Genomic DNA, 16,415 nt, shown 5'->3' on the forward strand with positions numbered 1-16,415 from the left:
AATGTCCAGGCCCTGCCAAAAAAATCTATTACAAAAGATGACAGAGTTGAAGATTTAGTCTGCAGACACTTATTTCTCTAATGAAGGAAATGAGTAAAGAGACAAGAGGCATTAGACTTTAATTATTGGTTCCAAAGCCAGTTCCTAACTAAGCAGAAAGACAATTAAGTCACAAGTTAATTTTTGTTAAGAAATGCATTAGAAACGGAGTAAAGTCGTTTCTTAATTTCATTTCTCACAAAGCAATGTTAAAGTTCCATTGATTCTAAAACTATTTGAGCTTTCATTTCACAGAATTAGCACCCAAATAGTTAAAAGTTGCATATAGTTAATATGGTTGAAAAAAAAGACATACTGTAAGTCCGCCAAGGTCAACCAAAGGAATGAATATCTGCTGATCTATGTTGATTTATGAATTGGATATGTATACCCTACAGCTTTAGTGACCTACTACAAATAAGTATATATGCTTTTTTATGTGACATTTTACTTAAAAACTATTGATTCACTTTAGAGAATAACTCCAAAGGTGGAACTATTTGCTATCAGAGGATAATGGCATATTCAATAGACATGCCATAAATATCTAATCAGAAAACAAAAGTTTTATTTCTGTTAGTAATGGTATAATGAACTGCATTTAATGTCAACCCAATGCTGCCAAATAACTGTGACATAATAAAGTCAGTTATGGGTTTTTGCCTTGAGTGAGTCCATTCTGTCTATCTATCTATCTATCTATCTATCTATCTACATATCATACTATCTACATATCATACTATCTTGTGTGACTCCTCCTATTCGTATAGTGCCTTCGGACAATCTTCAGACCCTTTTTTCGCGCGAGTGCAAAGCATTGTAATGCGTTTTCCACTCGCGTGAGAAAAATCGGCTTGTTTGGTACCCAAACCCGAACTTCTTCACAGGAGTTCGGGCTTGGGATCGGTGTTCTGTAGTTTGTATTATTTTTCCTTATAACATGGTTAAAAAAAAATAAAAATAATTTAACTCACCTTAATCCACTTGATCGCGCAGCCCGGCATCTCCATCTGTCTCCTTCTTTGCTGATTGTAGGAACAGGACCTGTGGTGACGTCACTCCGGTCATCACATGATCCATCACATGATCTTTTACCATGGTGATGGATCTTGTGATGGACCATGTGATGACCGGAGTGATGTCACCACAGGTCCTGTTCCTGCACACAGCTAAGATGAAGACAGAAGGAGATGCCAGGCTACGCGATCAAGTGGATTAAGGTGAGTTAAATTATTTTATTTTATTTTTTTTAACCCCTCCAGCGCTATTTTACTATGCATTCTGTATTCAGAATGCTATTATTTTCCCTTATAACCATGTTATAAGGGAAAATAATAATGATCGGGTCTCCATCCCGATCGTCTCATAGCAACCGTGCGTGAAAATCGCACCGCATCCGCATGCTGCGATTTTCACGTAACGCACAAGTGATGCATGAAAATCACCGCTCATGTGAACAGCCGCATAGAAATGAATGGGTCACCATACCCCCCAGATGCTTAGACATTTAAACCCTACTGTTTCTGGTACTTGTTGGAGGTGTGATTCTGGTCAAGGGTCTCTATTCCACATCTTTTTGGACTGTTTAGTCATTTTCCCACTGTGGAAAGAAGTCCAACACCTTTTATTGCGGCTTTTTAATATTACGTTTTCATTGGACCCTTACATGTTTCTATTGAACATGCCTCCAATAATACTAAAGAAGCCAGTGCTCTGCTTAGTACTTCATGTCCTGTCAGCGGCGAAACACCTTATTGCTCAGTTTTAGAAGAGGCAGGACATACCTACTAAATTAGAATTGTTCATTAGTATCGCGGAGGTCAGAAGGATGGAGTACCTGACAGCAGTTATAAATAATACGGTAGATAAATTTAACAAGGTTTGGCAGCCTTGGGATACTTTCTTTGATAAGAGTGACTAGAACCCCCTTCCCCTTTTCATATGTCTATCCTCTTGTGTCTTGTCTTGTCTCCTATTTGTTTCCTTGTAGTATAAAATATCACAATAGAGTATGGGAATCATTTTCCCGGCTATCGGGATGTATTAGGATAAGATGTCATTTGATTGGGTTTGATATGAGCCGCAATTTGATATTGTATTTGTACTGTCAACCCTGCTACCTTTTCCATTTAAAATGTCTGATTGTCAAATGATCACATGAGAAATTGTATACGTATACTTTTATTATTGTACCTTTCTTCAATAAAAAGGACAATTATACAAAAAGAAATGAATGGGTCGGGATTCAGTGCGGGTGCCATGCGTTCAACTCATGCATCGCATCCGCGCTGAATACTCGCCTGTGTGAAAGGGGCCTTACTGTTACTGTGAAAGGGTAAGCAAGTTGAAGATGATCTCCAAAATTCATCAAGTTAAATATAAAACACACTTTTCAACATTTTAAGTAACATCAGTGTATCATTTTGGTTTTGTACAATTTTTGAGTTAAGAGTTAAGGCTATTTAATCATCGTTAGGAATGGCCAGGTGATGCAAATTTCAAAGCTTTATAAATACCTAGACTCCTCTAACCTTGTCCCAAAAAAACAGCAGTCATGGGTTCTTCTAAGCAGCAGCCTTTTTTTTGTTTGAAAACCCCTTAAAACAAGAATTAAAAGACTCTTGGCTGGCTGCAAAAAGCATTTACAAGCTATGATACTTGCCCTATATCGAATATTCGTGATTTTTAAACATCTGAAAACATGATTCCTCACTGCTTGACGAATATTCTAAATAGCGAATATATTCGCTATATTGCTATATATTCGTTTTTTAGAATATTCGTCATATTCTAAAACAAGAATATATAGTAATAGCGAATATTCGATAAATACAAACATAGAGCAATTTAGCTAATATAGTGCTATAATCTTTTTTTAGCCAAAAATCGGGAACGTTATGAATGATCGCGTGAGGACGCGATCTTATGAGTGACGTAATCGTGCCACGTGTCATGTGTTCTGGTTTCGGTTTCGCTTTTGCTATCAGTGGAGTTTGGCAGTCTGCCTGAAATTAAATCAGCGATCTAAAATGGTTCGAATTCGATTTAAAAAAGAAGTTATTCTAACTGTAAGTAATATTGTAATACAGCACTGTATTTTATTTCATATTGCATGCATGGCAGAACAATATTTAGCAACACTCGATCTACGTATAAATTATTTATATGTAGATTGAGTGTTGCTAAATATTCGTGCATGCGAATAAGAACTACTTTGATACTAATATTTATATTTTTAATTTTTTCCTCCACCGCCCGCGCTCCCCCCTCAATAGTAGATACTATTGATTAGAATTGAGCGGACACCTGGATGTTCGGGTTCGGCAGGTTCGGGCGAACTTGAAAAAAAAGTTTGGGTTCGGGACACGAACTTGACCCCGAACCCCATTGAAGTCAATGGGGACCCAAACTCTTGGGCACTAAAATGGCTCTAAAATAGTCCTGGAAAGGGCTAGAGGGCTGCAAAAGGCATCAAAATGTGCTTAAGAGCATGGCAACTGTTCTGCAAACAAATTTGGATAGGGAAAGGACTTAAAATAATATAAAATACAGAAAAAATAAAAATAAAAATCTGGATCTAGGAGTAGGAGGTTGAGGAGGCGGTGGATGGGTGGATGTGGCGGTGTAGGTTGACGTGGCGGTGTAGGTGGAAGCGGCGGTGAAGGAGGAATAGGTAGCCAACACTGATTTGTGTTATTTTTTATTTTTAAATTGGGGTATCCCCCAAAATATTGGGACATATAACAAAATAAAACAAAGAATAAGTGCACTTGAGTACAAGAATGGATGGTTGAGGCTGGTAAAATGTCTATTCTGCACAAGATATGGACAAGTCCTGTGGGATCTATGCCTGGTTCATTTTAATAAACGTAAGCTTGTCCACATTGGCTGTGGCCTGTGATAATGCTCTCTGCCGTGCTAAACACAAGTTCACACTATACACTGGCTGCAGGGCAGGTCAGCACCTCCAAGGCTGACAAACCTTTTCCACATTTGGGTCATGCTAACCCTGCATTCTCAGGTGCTGGCGGTGCACCAGCTGCGTTGGCGACCTCTTCCTCCTCCTCTGCCTTCGCCTTGTGCTTCCACTGTGCCCCTGCTGTCAGGTGGGAATGCCATCAGCAGCGTACGCTTGTAGTCACGCATCTTCCGATCAGTAACAGATGTTTTCAGAAAATTTAGTTCCCTGTCAGCAATGCAGAGCAGGGGTTCATTCACGGCAAAAGGGGTTTCATGTCACCCAGCAATAGAACAGAGGATTTTGAGAGATTTAGCCCCATGTCACCCAGGCACAGCAGGGGTTCATTCACGGCAAAAGGGGGTTCATGTCACCCAGCAATAGAACAGAGGATTTTGAGAGATTTAGGCCCCTGTCACCCAGGCACAGCAGGGGTTCTTTCATGGCAAAAGGGGGTTCATGTCACCGAGCAATAGAACAGAGGATTTTGAGAGATTTAGGCCCCTGTCACCCAGGCACACCAGGAGTTCATTCACGGCAAAAGGGGGATCATGTCACCCAGCAATAGAACAGAGGATTTTGAGAGATTTAGGCCCCTGTCAGCAATGCAGAGCAGGGGTTCATTCATGGCAAAAGGGGGTTCATGTCACCCAGCAATAGAACAGAGGATTTTGAGATATTTAGGCCCCTGTCAGCAATGCAGAGCAGGGGTTCATTCACGGCAAAAGGGGGTTCATGTCACCGATCAATAGAACAGAGGATTTTGAGAGATTTAGGCCACTGTCAGCAATGCAGAGCAGGGGTTCATTCACGGCAAAAGGGGGTTTATGTCACCCAGCAATAGAACCAACGATTTTGAGAGATTTAGGCCACTGTCACCCAGGCACAGCAGGGGTTCTTTCATGGCAAAAGGGGGTTCATTTTACCGAGCAATAGAACAGAGGATTTTGAGAGATTTAGGCCCCTGTCACCCAGGCACACCAGGAGTTCATTCACGGCAAAAGGGGGATCATGTCACCCAGCAATAGAACAGAGAATTTTGAGAGATTTAGGCCCCTGTCAGCAATGCAGAGCAGGGGTTCATTCATGGAAAAAGGGGGTTCATGTCACCCAGCAATAGAACAGAGGATTTTGAGAGATTTAGGCCCCTGTCACCCAGGCACAGCAGGGGTTCTTTCATGGCAAAAGGGGGTTCATGTCACCGAGCAATAGAACAGAGGATTTTGAGAGATTTAGGCCCCTGTCACCCAGGCACACCAGGAGTTCATTCACGGCAAAAGGGGGATCATGTCACCCAGCAATAGAACAGAGGATTTTGAGAGATTTAGGCCCCTGTCAGCAATGCAGAGCAGGGGTTCATTCATGGCAAAAGGGGGTTCATGTCACCCAGCAATAGAACAGAGGATTTTGAGAGATTTAGGCCCCTGTCAGCAATGCAGAGCAGGGGTTCATTCACGGCAAAAGGGGGTTCATGTCACCCAGCAATAGAACAGAGGATTTTGAGAGATTTAGGCCACTGTCAGCAATGCAGAGCAGGGGTTCATTCATGGCAAAAGGGGGTTTATGTCACCCAGCAATAGAACCAACGATTTTGAGAGATTTAGGCCCCTGTCACCCAGGCACAGCAGGGGTTCATTCATTGCAAAATGGGGATCATGTCACCCAGCAATACAACAGAGCATTTTGATAGATTTAGGCCCCTGTCACCCAGGCAGAGCAGGGTTTCATTCACGGCAAAATGGGGTTCATGTCACCCAGCAATACAACAGAGGATTTTGAGAGATTTAGGCCCCTGTCACCCAGGCACAGCAGGGGTTCTTTCACGGCAAAAGGGGGTTCTTGTCACCCAGCAATAGAACAGAGAATTTTGAGAGATTTAGGCCCCTGTCAGCAATGCAGAGCAGGGGTTCATTCACGGCAAAAGGGGGTTCTATTGCTGGGTGACATGAACAGACGATTTATTATTTTTTATTCATTTTTAACCCCTCCAGCCCTATTTTTAACCCCTCCAGCCCCACTTCGCCCGTGTGAAAGGGGCCTGAGATCCTAATGTAGCCATACTGAGAGTGGGGGGTAGGGTGTAAAGTAACACCATATACAGTAATATATATTTGTACTGTATGTATTTTTTTTATTTAATTAGGTGAGTAGGCTATCTTTCTATGCTTATTTTATTTTTATTTTTATTTAATCATTAGGAGTATGTTATATCACAGTGCTATTTGTTAAATAAACTTAGATGCAAGTTTTACTTTTAGATCGATAAATAGATAGATAGCTTAATAATATCATACTTGGTTTGGATTGCACCAGTATGATATTAAAAAGCGCTATAGCTGGGTTATATTACTGCCTGCGTAATTTTAACATATTCCTATATGTACTGAACATATTTTTTAAATAAAAAAAATACATACAGTTCAAATATGTTTTCTATACCATAGATATCAATATCCTCTGTAGTAGCATGCCCTTTGTACAGGAGTTTCCTTGGTAAACAATGAATAGGAAATTTGGGGAATGGGTGCGCGCATTGTACGGCAACTGGGTTAATGGAAATTCAATGCCACAGTCTTTGTACTCCTTCCTCCTCTTTTCTACCTACCTATCTATGTACATTATACTGTACAAAACACTATATCTAATTCACACTTTTATTAGTCTTGTAATCTCCAGTGTACTGTATATACTATCTGATAAATAATGTTGATATCTATGGTATAGAAAACATATTTGTACTGTATGTATTTTTGTTATTTAAAAAAATATGTTCAGTACATATAACAATATATTAAAATTACACAGGCAGTAATATAACCCAGCTATAGCGCCTATTAATATCATACTGGTGCAATCCAAACCAAGTATGATATTATTAAGCTATCTATCGTATTTAACGATCTAAAAGTAAAACTTTTTGGTGTGCACACCCTCTGCTGGTCTTGCATCTAAGTTTATTTAACAAATAGCACTGTGAAATAACATACTCCTAAATGATTAAAAAATTTAAAATAAAATAAAAAAATAAGCATAGAAAGATAGCTTAATCGCCTAATTAAATAAAAAAAATACATACAGTACAAATATATATTACTGTATATGGTGTTACTTTACACCCTACCCCCCCACTTTCAGTATGGCTACATTAGGATCTAAGGCCCCTTTCACACGGGCAAGGAGGGGCTGGAGGGGTTACTGATGTAAGGTTGTATTGGAGCATGACATGGAGAAGTGATATTGCGGTGAAGGGGAAAAAAGTGATGAATTGATGGACTGTTGATATATACAGTAGATGCATTGGGGAGGGATAGTGAATTAACTATATGGATGGAAGGTATTTCATAATATAATTGAAATAATAATTGATTCATGATAAAAAAAGAATTCATAAATTGCCTGCTTGGATTTGCTTAGTCGAACAGTGCTGTTGAGAATATGTATGCAAGTGTAGCAGAGCTGAGTTACTTAGCTATGTAACATATTTATGTCCAAGGATACAACAAAATATATCTAATATATAATTATATAATAGTATTTATATATATACAGTACAGACCAAAAGTTTGGACACACCTTCTTATTCAAAGAGTTTTCTTTATTTTCATGACTATGAAAATTGTAGATTCACACTGAAGGCATCAAAACTATGAATTAACACATGTGGAATTATATACACAACAAACAAGTGTGAAACAACTGAAAATATGTCATATTCTAGGTTCTTCAAAGTAGCCACCTTTTGCTTTGATTACTGCTTTGCACACTCTTGGCATTCTCTTGATGAGCTTCAAGAGGTAGACCCCTGAAATGGTTTTCACTTCATAGGTGTGCCCTGTCAGGTTTAATAAGTGGGATTTCTTGCCTTATAATTGGGGTTGGGACCATCAGTTGCGTTGAGGAGAAGTCAGGTGGATACACAGCTGATAGTCCTACTGAATAGACTGTTAGAATTTGTATTACGGCAAGAAAAAAGCAGCTAAGTAAAGAAAAACGAGTGGCCATCATTACTTTAAGAAATGAAGGTCAGTCAGTCAGCCGAAAAATTGGGAAAACTTTGAAAGTAAGGGCTATTTGACCATGAAGGAGAGTGATGGGGTGCTGCGCCAGATGACCTGGCCTCCACAGTCACCGGACCTGAACCCAATCGAGATGGTTTGGGGTGAGCTGGACCGCAGAATGAAGGCACAAGGGCCAACAAGTGCTAAGCATCTCTGGGAACTCCTTCAAGACTGTTGGAAGACCATTTCAGGGGACTACCTCTTGAAGCTCATCAAGAGAATGCCAAGAGTGTGCAAAGCAGTAATCAAAGCAAAAGGTGGCTACTTTGAAGAACCTAGAATATGACATATTTTCAGTTGTTTCACACTTGTTTGTTATGTATATAATTCCACATGGGTTAATTCATAGTTTTGATGCCTTCATAGTCATGAAAATAAAGAAAACTCTTTGAATGAGAAGGTGTGTCCAAACTTTTGGTCTGTATTTTATATATATATATATATATATATTATAAATAATAAAATTGTTATAATTTATCAATTATTATTTTAATTATTTATCAGCAATTATCATCCATTCACAAATGCACCTACTAATTCTTCCCACATCCCTTCATCTCTGCCCCCTCCTCGGCTTTCCTCCATCTGTGCCCCCTTCCCCCACATACACATTTAAGGCACAATAGTAATAGCATACAATTGTCACAAACCCTCAACTGCAATAAGTATTCGATCCGTAGGGGTTTGAACTGCACAAAGTTAAATTGTGACCCCTTTCTATAAGAGTTGTTTTACTATAGGGCGATATATGGTTTAGAGTCGCTGAGAGCAGGGGTAGCTGTTCCACATTCAAGTGTGATGCTCTGCTTTTTCCTTTCAATGTGCCGACAGGAGTGATTCAAATAAGTTTAATTTAAAGTTTCTGCAAATACTGTACTGTCGGTCCGGACCATATAAGAAGAAATACTGTACATTTGCCAGCATTTATTATAATTTTATTGGTACCTAAATAGGATCATATCCATCGATCTTCACTGGGATTGTATTATGGATATTGATTAATTGATATCTATTTATTTTTATCTTGATACAGTTTTCCATATATATATTTATTTATTATTTGTTTTTCTCTATATAAATCAATATGTAGTTATCAAACCAATTAATATTGTTTATTCATTTACAAGATCAAAAGGATATCAATTGATTAATCGGCATCTAGTTGGTGTACATATATCTACTTCTACTGTATATATTTTATATATATTTTTATTCTTATTTTTAATTTTAATATGTGTTATACAATAAATGCAGAATCTCACACATGGATTTTGGAGTGCATACCTATTTTTATTAAATATTTTTTATTTATTTAACCCCTTCCAGGCTGAAAGGAAACCTTCTGTATTTTCTTGCCATTGATAGCCGGTCAGTCACTGGGAATGAAGCAGGATCAACATTGCCTGTTCTGCCCAAATGATATACAGTCGTGGCCAAAAGTTTTGAGAATTACATAAATATTGGAAATTGGAAAAGTTGCTGCTTAAGTTTTTATAATAGCAATTTGCATATACTCCAGAATGTTATAAAGAGTGATCAGATGAATTGTATAGTCCTTCTTTGCCATGAAAATTAACTTAATCCCAAAAAAAAACTGCATTTCATTGCTGTCATTAAAGGACCTGCTGAGATCATTTTAGTAATCGTCTTGTTAACTCAGGTGAGAATGTTGACGAGCACAAGGCTGGAGATCATTATGTCAGGCTGATTGGGTTAAAATGGCAGACTTGACATGTTAAAAAGAGGGTGATGCTTGAAATAATTGTTCTTCCATTGTTAACCATGGTGACCTGCAAAGAAACGAGTGCAGCCATCATTGCGTTGCATAAAAATGGCTTCACAGGCAAGGATATTGTGGCTACTAAGATTGCACCTCAATCAACAATTTATAGGATCATCAAGAACTTCAAGGAAAAAGGTTCAATTCTTGTTAAGAAGGCTTCAGGGCATCCAAGAAAGTCCAGCAAGCGCCAGGATCGTCTCCTAAAGAGGATTCAGCTGCGGGATCGGAGTGCCACCAGTGCAGAGCTTGCTCAGGAATGGCAGCAGGCAGGTGTGAGCGCATCTGCACACACAGTGAGGCAAAGACTTTTGGAAGATGGCCTGGTGTCAAGAAGGGCAGCAAAGAAGCCACTTCTCTCCAAAAAAAACATCAGGGACAGATTGATCTTCTGCAGAAAGTATGGTCAATGGACTGCTGAGGACTGGGGCAAAGTCATATTCTCCGATTAAGCCTCTTTCCGATTGTTTGGGGCATCTAGATAAAGGCTTGTGCGGAGAGGAAAAGGTGAGTGCTACCAGCAGTCCTGTGTCATGCCAACAGTAAAGCATCCTGAGACCATTCATGTGTGGGGTTGCTTCTAATCCAAGGGAGTAGGCTCACTCACAATTTTGCCCAAAAACACAGCCATGAATAAAGAATGGTACCAAAACACCCTCCAACAGCAACTTCTTCCAACAATCCAACAACAGTTTGGTGAAGAACAATGCATTTTCCAGCACGATGGAGCACCGTGCCATAAGGCAAAAGTGATAACTAAGTGGCTCGGGGACCAAAACGTTGACATTTTGGGTCCATGGCCTGGAAACTCCCCAGATCTTAATCCCATTGAGAACTTGTGGTCAATCCTCAAGAGCCGGGTGGACAAACAAAAACCCACTAATTCTGACAAACTCCAAGTGATTATGAAAGAATTGGTTGCTATCAGGAATTGGCCCAGAAATTGATTGAGAGCATGCCCAGTCGAATTGCAGAGGTCCTGAAAAAGAAGGGCCAACACTGCAAATACTGACTCTTTGCATAAATGTCATGTAATTGTCGATAAAAGCCTTTGAAACGTATGAAGTGCGTGTAATTATATTTCACTACATCACAGAAACAACTGAAACAAAGATCTAAAAGCAGTTTAGCAGCAAACTTTGTTAAAACGAATATTTGTGTCATTCTCAAAACTTTTGGCCACGACTGTATACAGGAATTACTGGCACATACTGTACGGCAGTGTCCGGCTCCATGTCTCACTCTGCCGATTTGGCTGCGTGCAGAGCAGTAGTTATGATAGCGATATTATGTCCAAGCTCCCCCCCCTCCACCCTGGTGTAACAATCTGAATATACAGCTGGGACATAATATTGCAATCATAACTACTGCTCTGCACATAGCCAAATCGGCAGAGTGAGACGTGGAGCCGAACACTGCGGTGCAGTATGTGCCGGTAGTATATGCACAGTCTTTGCTGTGGATAGAAGGAGGTGACTTGGATTGACAGCCTAGAGAAGCAGCCGTATGCTGGATGAAGGAGTGTGAGAGCGGAGGATTGTAATGACCTAGTTTAGGTTAACACTGCCATCTACTGGCTTTGTTGTGTATTGCAGGAACAGTGGTTGTTTCGTTCATAGCGAAGGATGAGAACTCGCGCTTCGGTAGTAATGATATGTGAAAAAAGGGAGCGCTAGCAATGACACATCTGTACATAACATTCAATATTGTAAAATCATTTCATGTCTTCGGTTTAACCCGACTGGAGCACAACTTCCCAGTTGAAAAATCCATAAGGATTCTCTATTTAATAATTTTCTTTTGTTGTCTCGCCCACGACTGGGTTTGTTGACTCGCTGCACTCCTTGTACAGAGAGACCAGAAACGCCTCCTTGATGACAAACCACAAAGTGTAAACTTGTGGCAGGGACGTTTAGGTCTCTGTGATGTGGTATATCCGAAATATGTTTTCTGATTCACCTTTTTACCTTACTAGTTGTACACCCAACGTATTGCAAATGACAGATTGTACAAGTGATACAGTATAAAACATATTCCGTATTCCAATTAATATATTGATGACGTTTAAATGTGTGCTGAGTATTTAACATGCTTGGCAATATTCATATATTTGTAGCATATTCACTTCCCATGGCCACATTTAAAATTACTGTTATGATGAAGCCAGATAGTTTTTTTTTTTTTTTTTTAACCTAAAAAAAAAACTAGGGCTGTCTTTCTGAAATAAAGTAGGGGCATGTCTTGCTACACATTTTAAATCTGTGTTTATGACCCTCTGCCAGTGATAATCCATGGCTAAAATAGAAAGATTTTTTTTTTATAATAGCACAAATATGAGGGAGTTCAGAACTGTAGGAGGTCACAAAAACAAGACAATTTGTATTATCAGATTTTACTTTATTTTGAGTGGTTGAAAAAATTTAATCTGTCCTGAGTTTGGATGCAGCTGCATCTTCAGCCCGGTCCAGGGTCCACTTGGGAAATTTTCTTTGAGACAATCTTTTTCTTGTGCAATCAGCCTCAATGATATATGTCTGCAGAGCAATTACGTCTAGCTCTAGTCATTTCACCAAAGGGAATGTTATTGACTACATGCGGCGGATGACCAGACGTGGCGAACAGGATGGTGTTGCCTGAAGTCTCCTTTCGAAAGGTAGTAGTGACAACACAACACTGCTCAATATCAACCCTAATAGTAAGATCTAAAAAGGCAATGGTATGTTTATCATGGTGAAAGGTAAATTGCAACTGACAAGGGTTATCATTAAGGTATGTGTTAAATCCTGGTATGGCCGCCACATCACCCGACCAAACAAACAGCAGATCGTCGATGTAGCGGCCATAACATCTGACACAATACCGGAAAGTGATACGCACAGAAAACAAATATTGCCTCTCCCACCAAGCCATTTAGATATTTGCCATGCAGGGCGAAAATTTTGCCCCCATGGAAACACCTGACAACTGAGGATAGTATTCACCGTTAAACATAAAAAAATTATGTTTAAGTAAAAACCAAATCACTTAAAAACCAAAACAGGGCAGAGAGCTTGGGTTGAAAAGAGGGGATTGGGTCATGGGTCAGCTTGCAAAAGGTGTTGCTATTATTTAACATAGTAAGGTTTTGTTGTTTGTAAATAGCCTGATCCATGACTACCACCCCCCCTTATCAGCCCGCTTAATGACAATATCCTCCCTATTTGTTAATTCAGATAAAGTTATTTTTGACATTGTTTCAGACTGTTTTTCTTTTTTGCCACTGTATATTGTATAGATTCATTTAAGGCATGCAAATCTCGCTCTATCTGTTCCTGGGACCGATCCAGAGCAGGTGAGCGAGATTGTAGAGGATAAATATCTTGATTATAGGTTTTAAAGCTAGAGGAAAAATCTTTAAAAATAGCATGTTCTTCTATGTGTCGGGATTCCTGCAAACCAGATAAAAGAGACAATTTCTGAAAAAGAAAAAGATGACATGTCCTTTTGAATATTTTTGATTAAGAGATGAGCAAACTTTGATTCCAATTCTATTTGGCTGAATTGGTTGACCCATTGAATTCAGGTCTGAATCAATTCTATCCAAATCAAAAGAGTTGAAATTTTTGTATGACACTTTAAGTTCTCCTGGGACTTCTTGTTTTTCTCTCTTGTTTCTGACGTTTTTAAATTTTTTTCCATAAATTCTTTCTTTTTTTACTTTTTTAAACATTTCCCCTCTCTCTTTTTCTCTCTCCCAAAATTTCCTGAATCGAATTGTCTCACTCATCTCTACATATTACAGGTTCCCTATAAAATATTGCTCCAAAATACCATGAGGCATTGATGCACCATATTGGGGACATGGAGTTATCACAGCTCTATTGAATGAAGCTACAGAAACTCTTTATGCTTCTATACATGCCTTTGCCACATAGAAGATGCCTTCAACCTTGGAGAATGCAGCAAAGTTACATGGAAAATATTATGGCAATATGTTTATATAAATGGTTATATGCAAAGGCGTGATGTCTCCCAAATACTGTAATAAATAGATTATGAAAGTCTGGTTAAAGCAAAACATATTTATTTCCCAGTGAACTGTTGTCCAAAACAACCTTGTGTTCTTACAGTGACATCCCAGTTTCTATGAATTTTTAAATATACAAAATGAGAGTGAGTAAATTTCCCCTCTTGGTGATGATAATATCATGGTAAATCTGCAGACTATAACTGACAGAATGAGCAGATGAAAATGGTATTGTCTAGCTTTAAAATTATTATCCATCACATTCACAAAATGGTTTGTGCACAGCATCTGTGTCACAGTTGCATACATTTAAACTTCATCTGAAAATGACTTACCCGGTCCCAAATTTTATACATGCTGCCTAGGAAAATGATATCCTTCTCTGATCTCATTACCTGAAATGATTTTTTTTGCACCAAGCTGAGGCAGCGCTACAAATGCTCCCTTTAAGTTATAGGATCTGAGACTTGTAAAATATGTCTTGCTAAAAAGTGCTTATGAAGTCTTGACAAGCATCTCATATAATTCAAAGCAGAAAACATACTGCAACAAAGAAAGAAGAAATTTACTATCTGTATTCCTTTTATGGTTCTCCGACAACTTTACTAAGTGGCACATTTGTATCACATAGAAACATTTAGAAAGAAGACACATAATACATACAGCTTAAACAGAAGATGCAAGCTTTATGGAAACAAACTTAATTAAATGACTATAGAATCATGAATAGCACATTTTGTAAAGCAGTCTGATAATAATGTAATGTAGCTATTTTGCTTTGTATAATAAGATAACATAAAAAATGTTTCATAGGAAGTGAACACACAAAATGAAATTGTGAAAATTAAGTGGTTAGAAATATTAAACAGTTTAGATATTTTTTATGTGGTTTTAATAAATGTATGATGCTATAGGTGACCGTTACTTTTGCTTCAATATTTCTTAAGATGCATTGTGTTAAATGACCGAATAAAAAAAAAATATATATATATATATATATATATATATATATACAGTTGCAAGAAAAAGTATGTGAACCCTTTGGAATGATATGGATTTCTGCACAAATTGGTCATAAAATGTGATCTGATCTTCATCTAAGTCACAACAATAGACAATCACAGTCTGCTTAAACTAATAACACACAAAGAATTAAATGTTACCATGTTTTTATTGAACACACCATGTAAACATTCACAGTGCAGGTGGAAAAAGTATGTGAACCCCTAGACTAATGACATCTCCAAGAGCTAATTGGAGTGAGGTGTCAGCCAACTGGAGTCCAATCAATGAGATGAGATTGGAGGTGTTGGTTACAGCTGCCCTGCCCTATAAAAAAACACACACCAGTTCTGGGTTTGCTTTTCACTAGAAGCATTGCCTAATGTCAATGATGCCTCGCACAAAAGAGCTCTCAGAATACCTACAATTAATAATTGTTGACTTGCATAAAGCTGGAAAGGGTTATAAAGTATCCCTAAAAGCCTTACTGTTCATCAGTCCACGGTAAGACAAATTGTCTATAAATGGAGAAAGTTTAGCACTGCTGCTACTTTCCCTAGGAGTGGCCGTCCTGTAAAGATGACTGTAAGAGCACAGCGCAGACTGCTCAATGAGGTGAAGAATAATCCTAGAGTGCTAACTAAAGACTTACAAAAGTCTCTGGCATATGCTAACATCCCTGTTAGTGAATCTACGATACATAAAACACTAAACAAGAATGGATTTCAAGGGAGGATACCACAGAGGAAGCCACTGCTGTCCAAAAAAAAACATTGCTGCACGTTTACAGTTTGCACAAGAGCACCTGGATGTTCCACAGCAGTACTGGTAAAATATTCTGTGGACAGATGAAACCAAAGTTGAGTTGTTTGAAAGAAAAACACAAAACTATGTGTGGAGAAAAAGAGGCACAGCACACCAACATCAAAGCCTCATCCCAACTTTGAAGTATGGTGTTGGGGGCATCATGGTTTGGGGCTGCTTTGCTGCGTCAGGGCCTGGACGGATTGCTATAATCGAAGGAAAAATGAATTCCCAAGTTTATCAAGACATTTTGCAGGAGAACTTAAGGCCATCTGTCCACCAGCTGAAGCTCAACAGAAGATGGGTGTTGCAACAGGGCAACGACCCAAAGCATAGAAGTAAATCAACAGCAGAATGGCTTAAACAGAAGAAAATACCCCTTCTGGAGTGGCCCATTCAGAGTCCTGACCTCAACCCGGTTGGTATGCTGTGGCATGACCTCAAGAAAGCGATTCACACCAGACATCCCAAGAACATTGCTGAACTGAAACAGTTCTGTAAAGAGGAATGGTCAAGAATTACTCCTGCCCGTTGTGCACGTCTGATCTGCAACTATAGGAAACATTTGGTTGAAGTTATTGCTGCCAAAGGAGGTTCAACCAGTTATTAAATCAAAGGGTTCACATACTTTTTCCACCTGCACTGTGAATGTTTACATGGTGTGTTCAATAAAAACATGGTAACATTTAATTCTTACTTTCACACTAGCGTTTGGAGCGGATCCGTCTGATGTTTCATCAGACGGATCCGCTCCGATAATGCAGACGT

The sequence above is a fragment of the Bufo bufo genome, chromosome 2 (assembly GCF_905171765.1).
Source record: "Bufo bufo chromosome 2, aBufBuf1.1, whole genome shotgun sequence".
In the NCBI taxonomy this organism is placed as follows: Eukaryota; Metazoa; Chordata; class Amphibia; order Anura; family Bufonidae; genus Bufo; species Bufo bufo.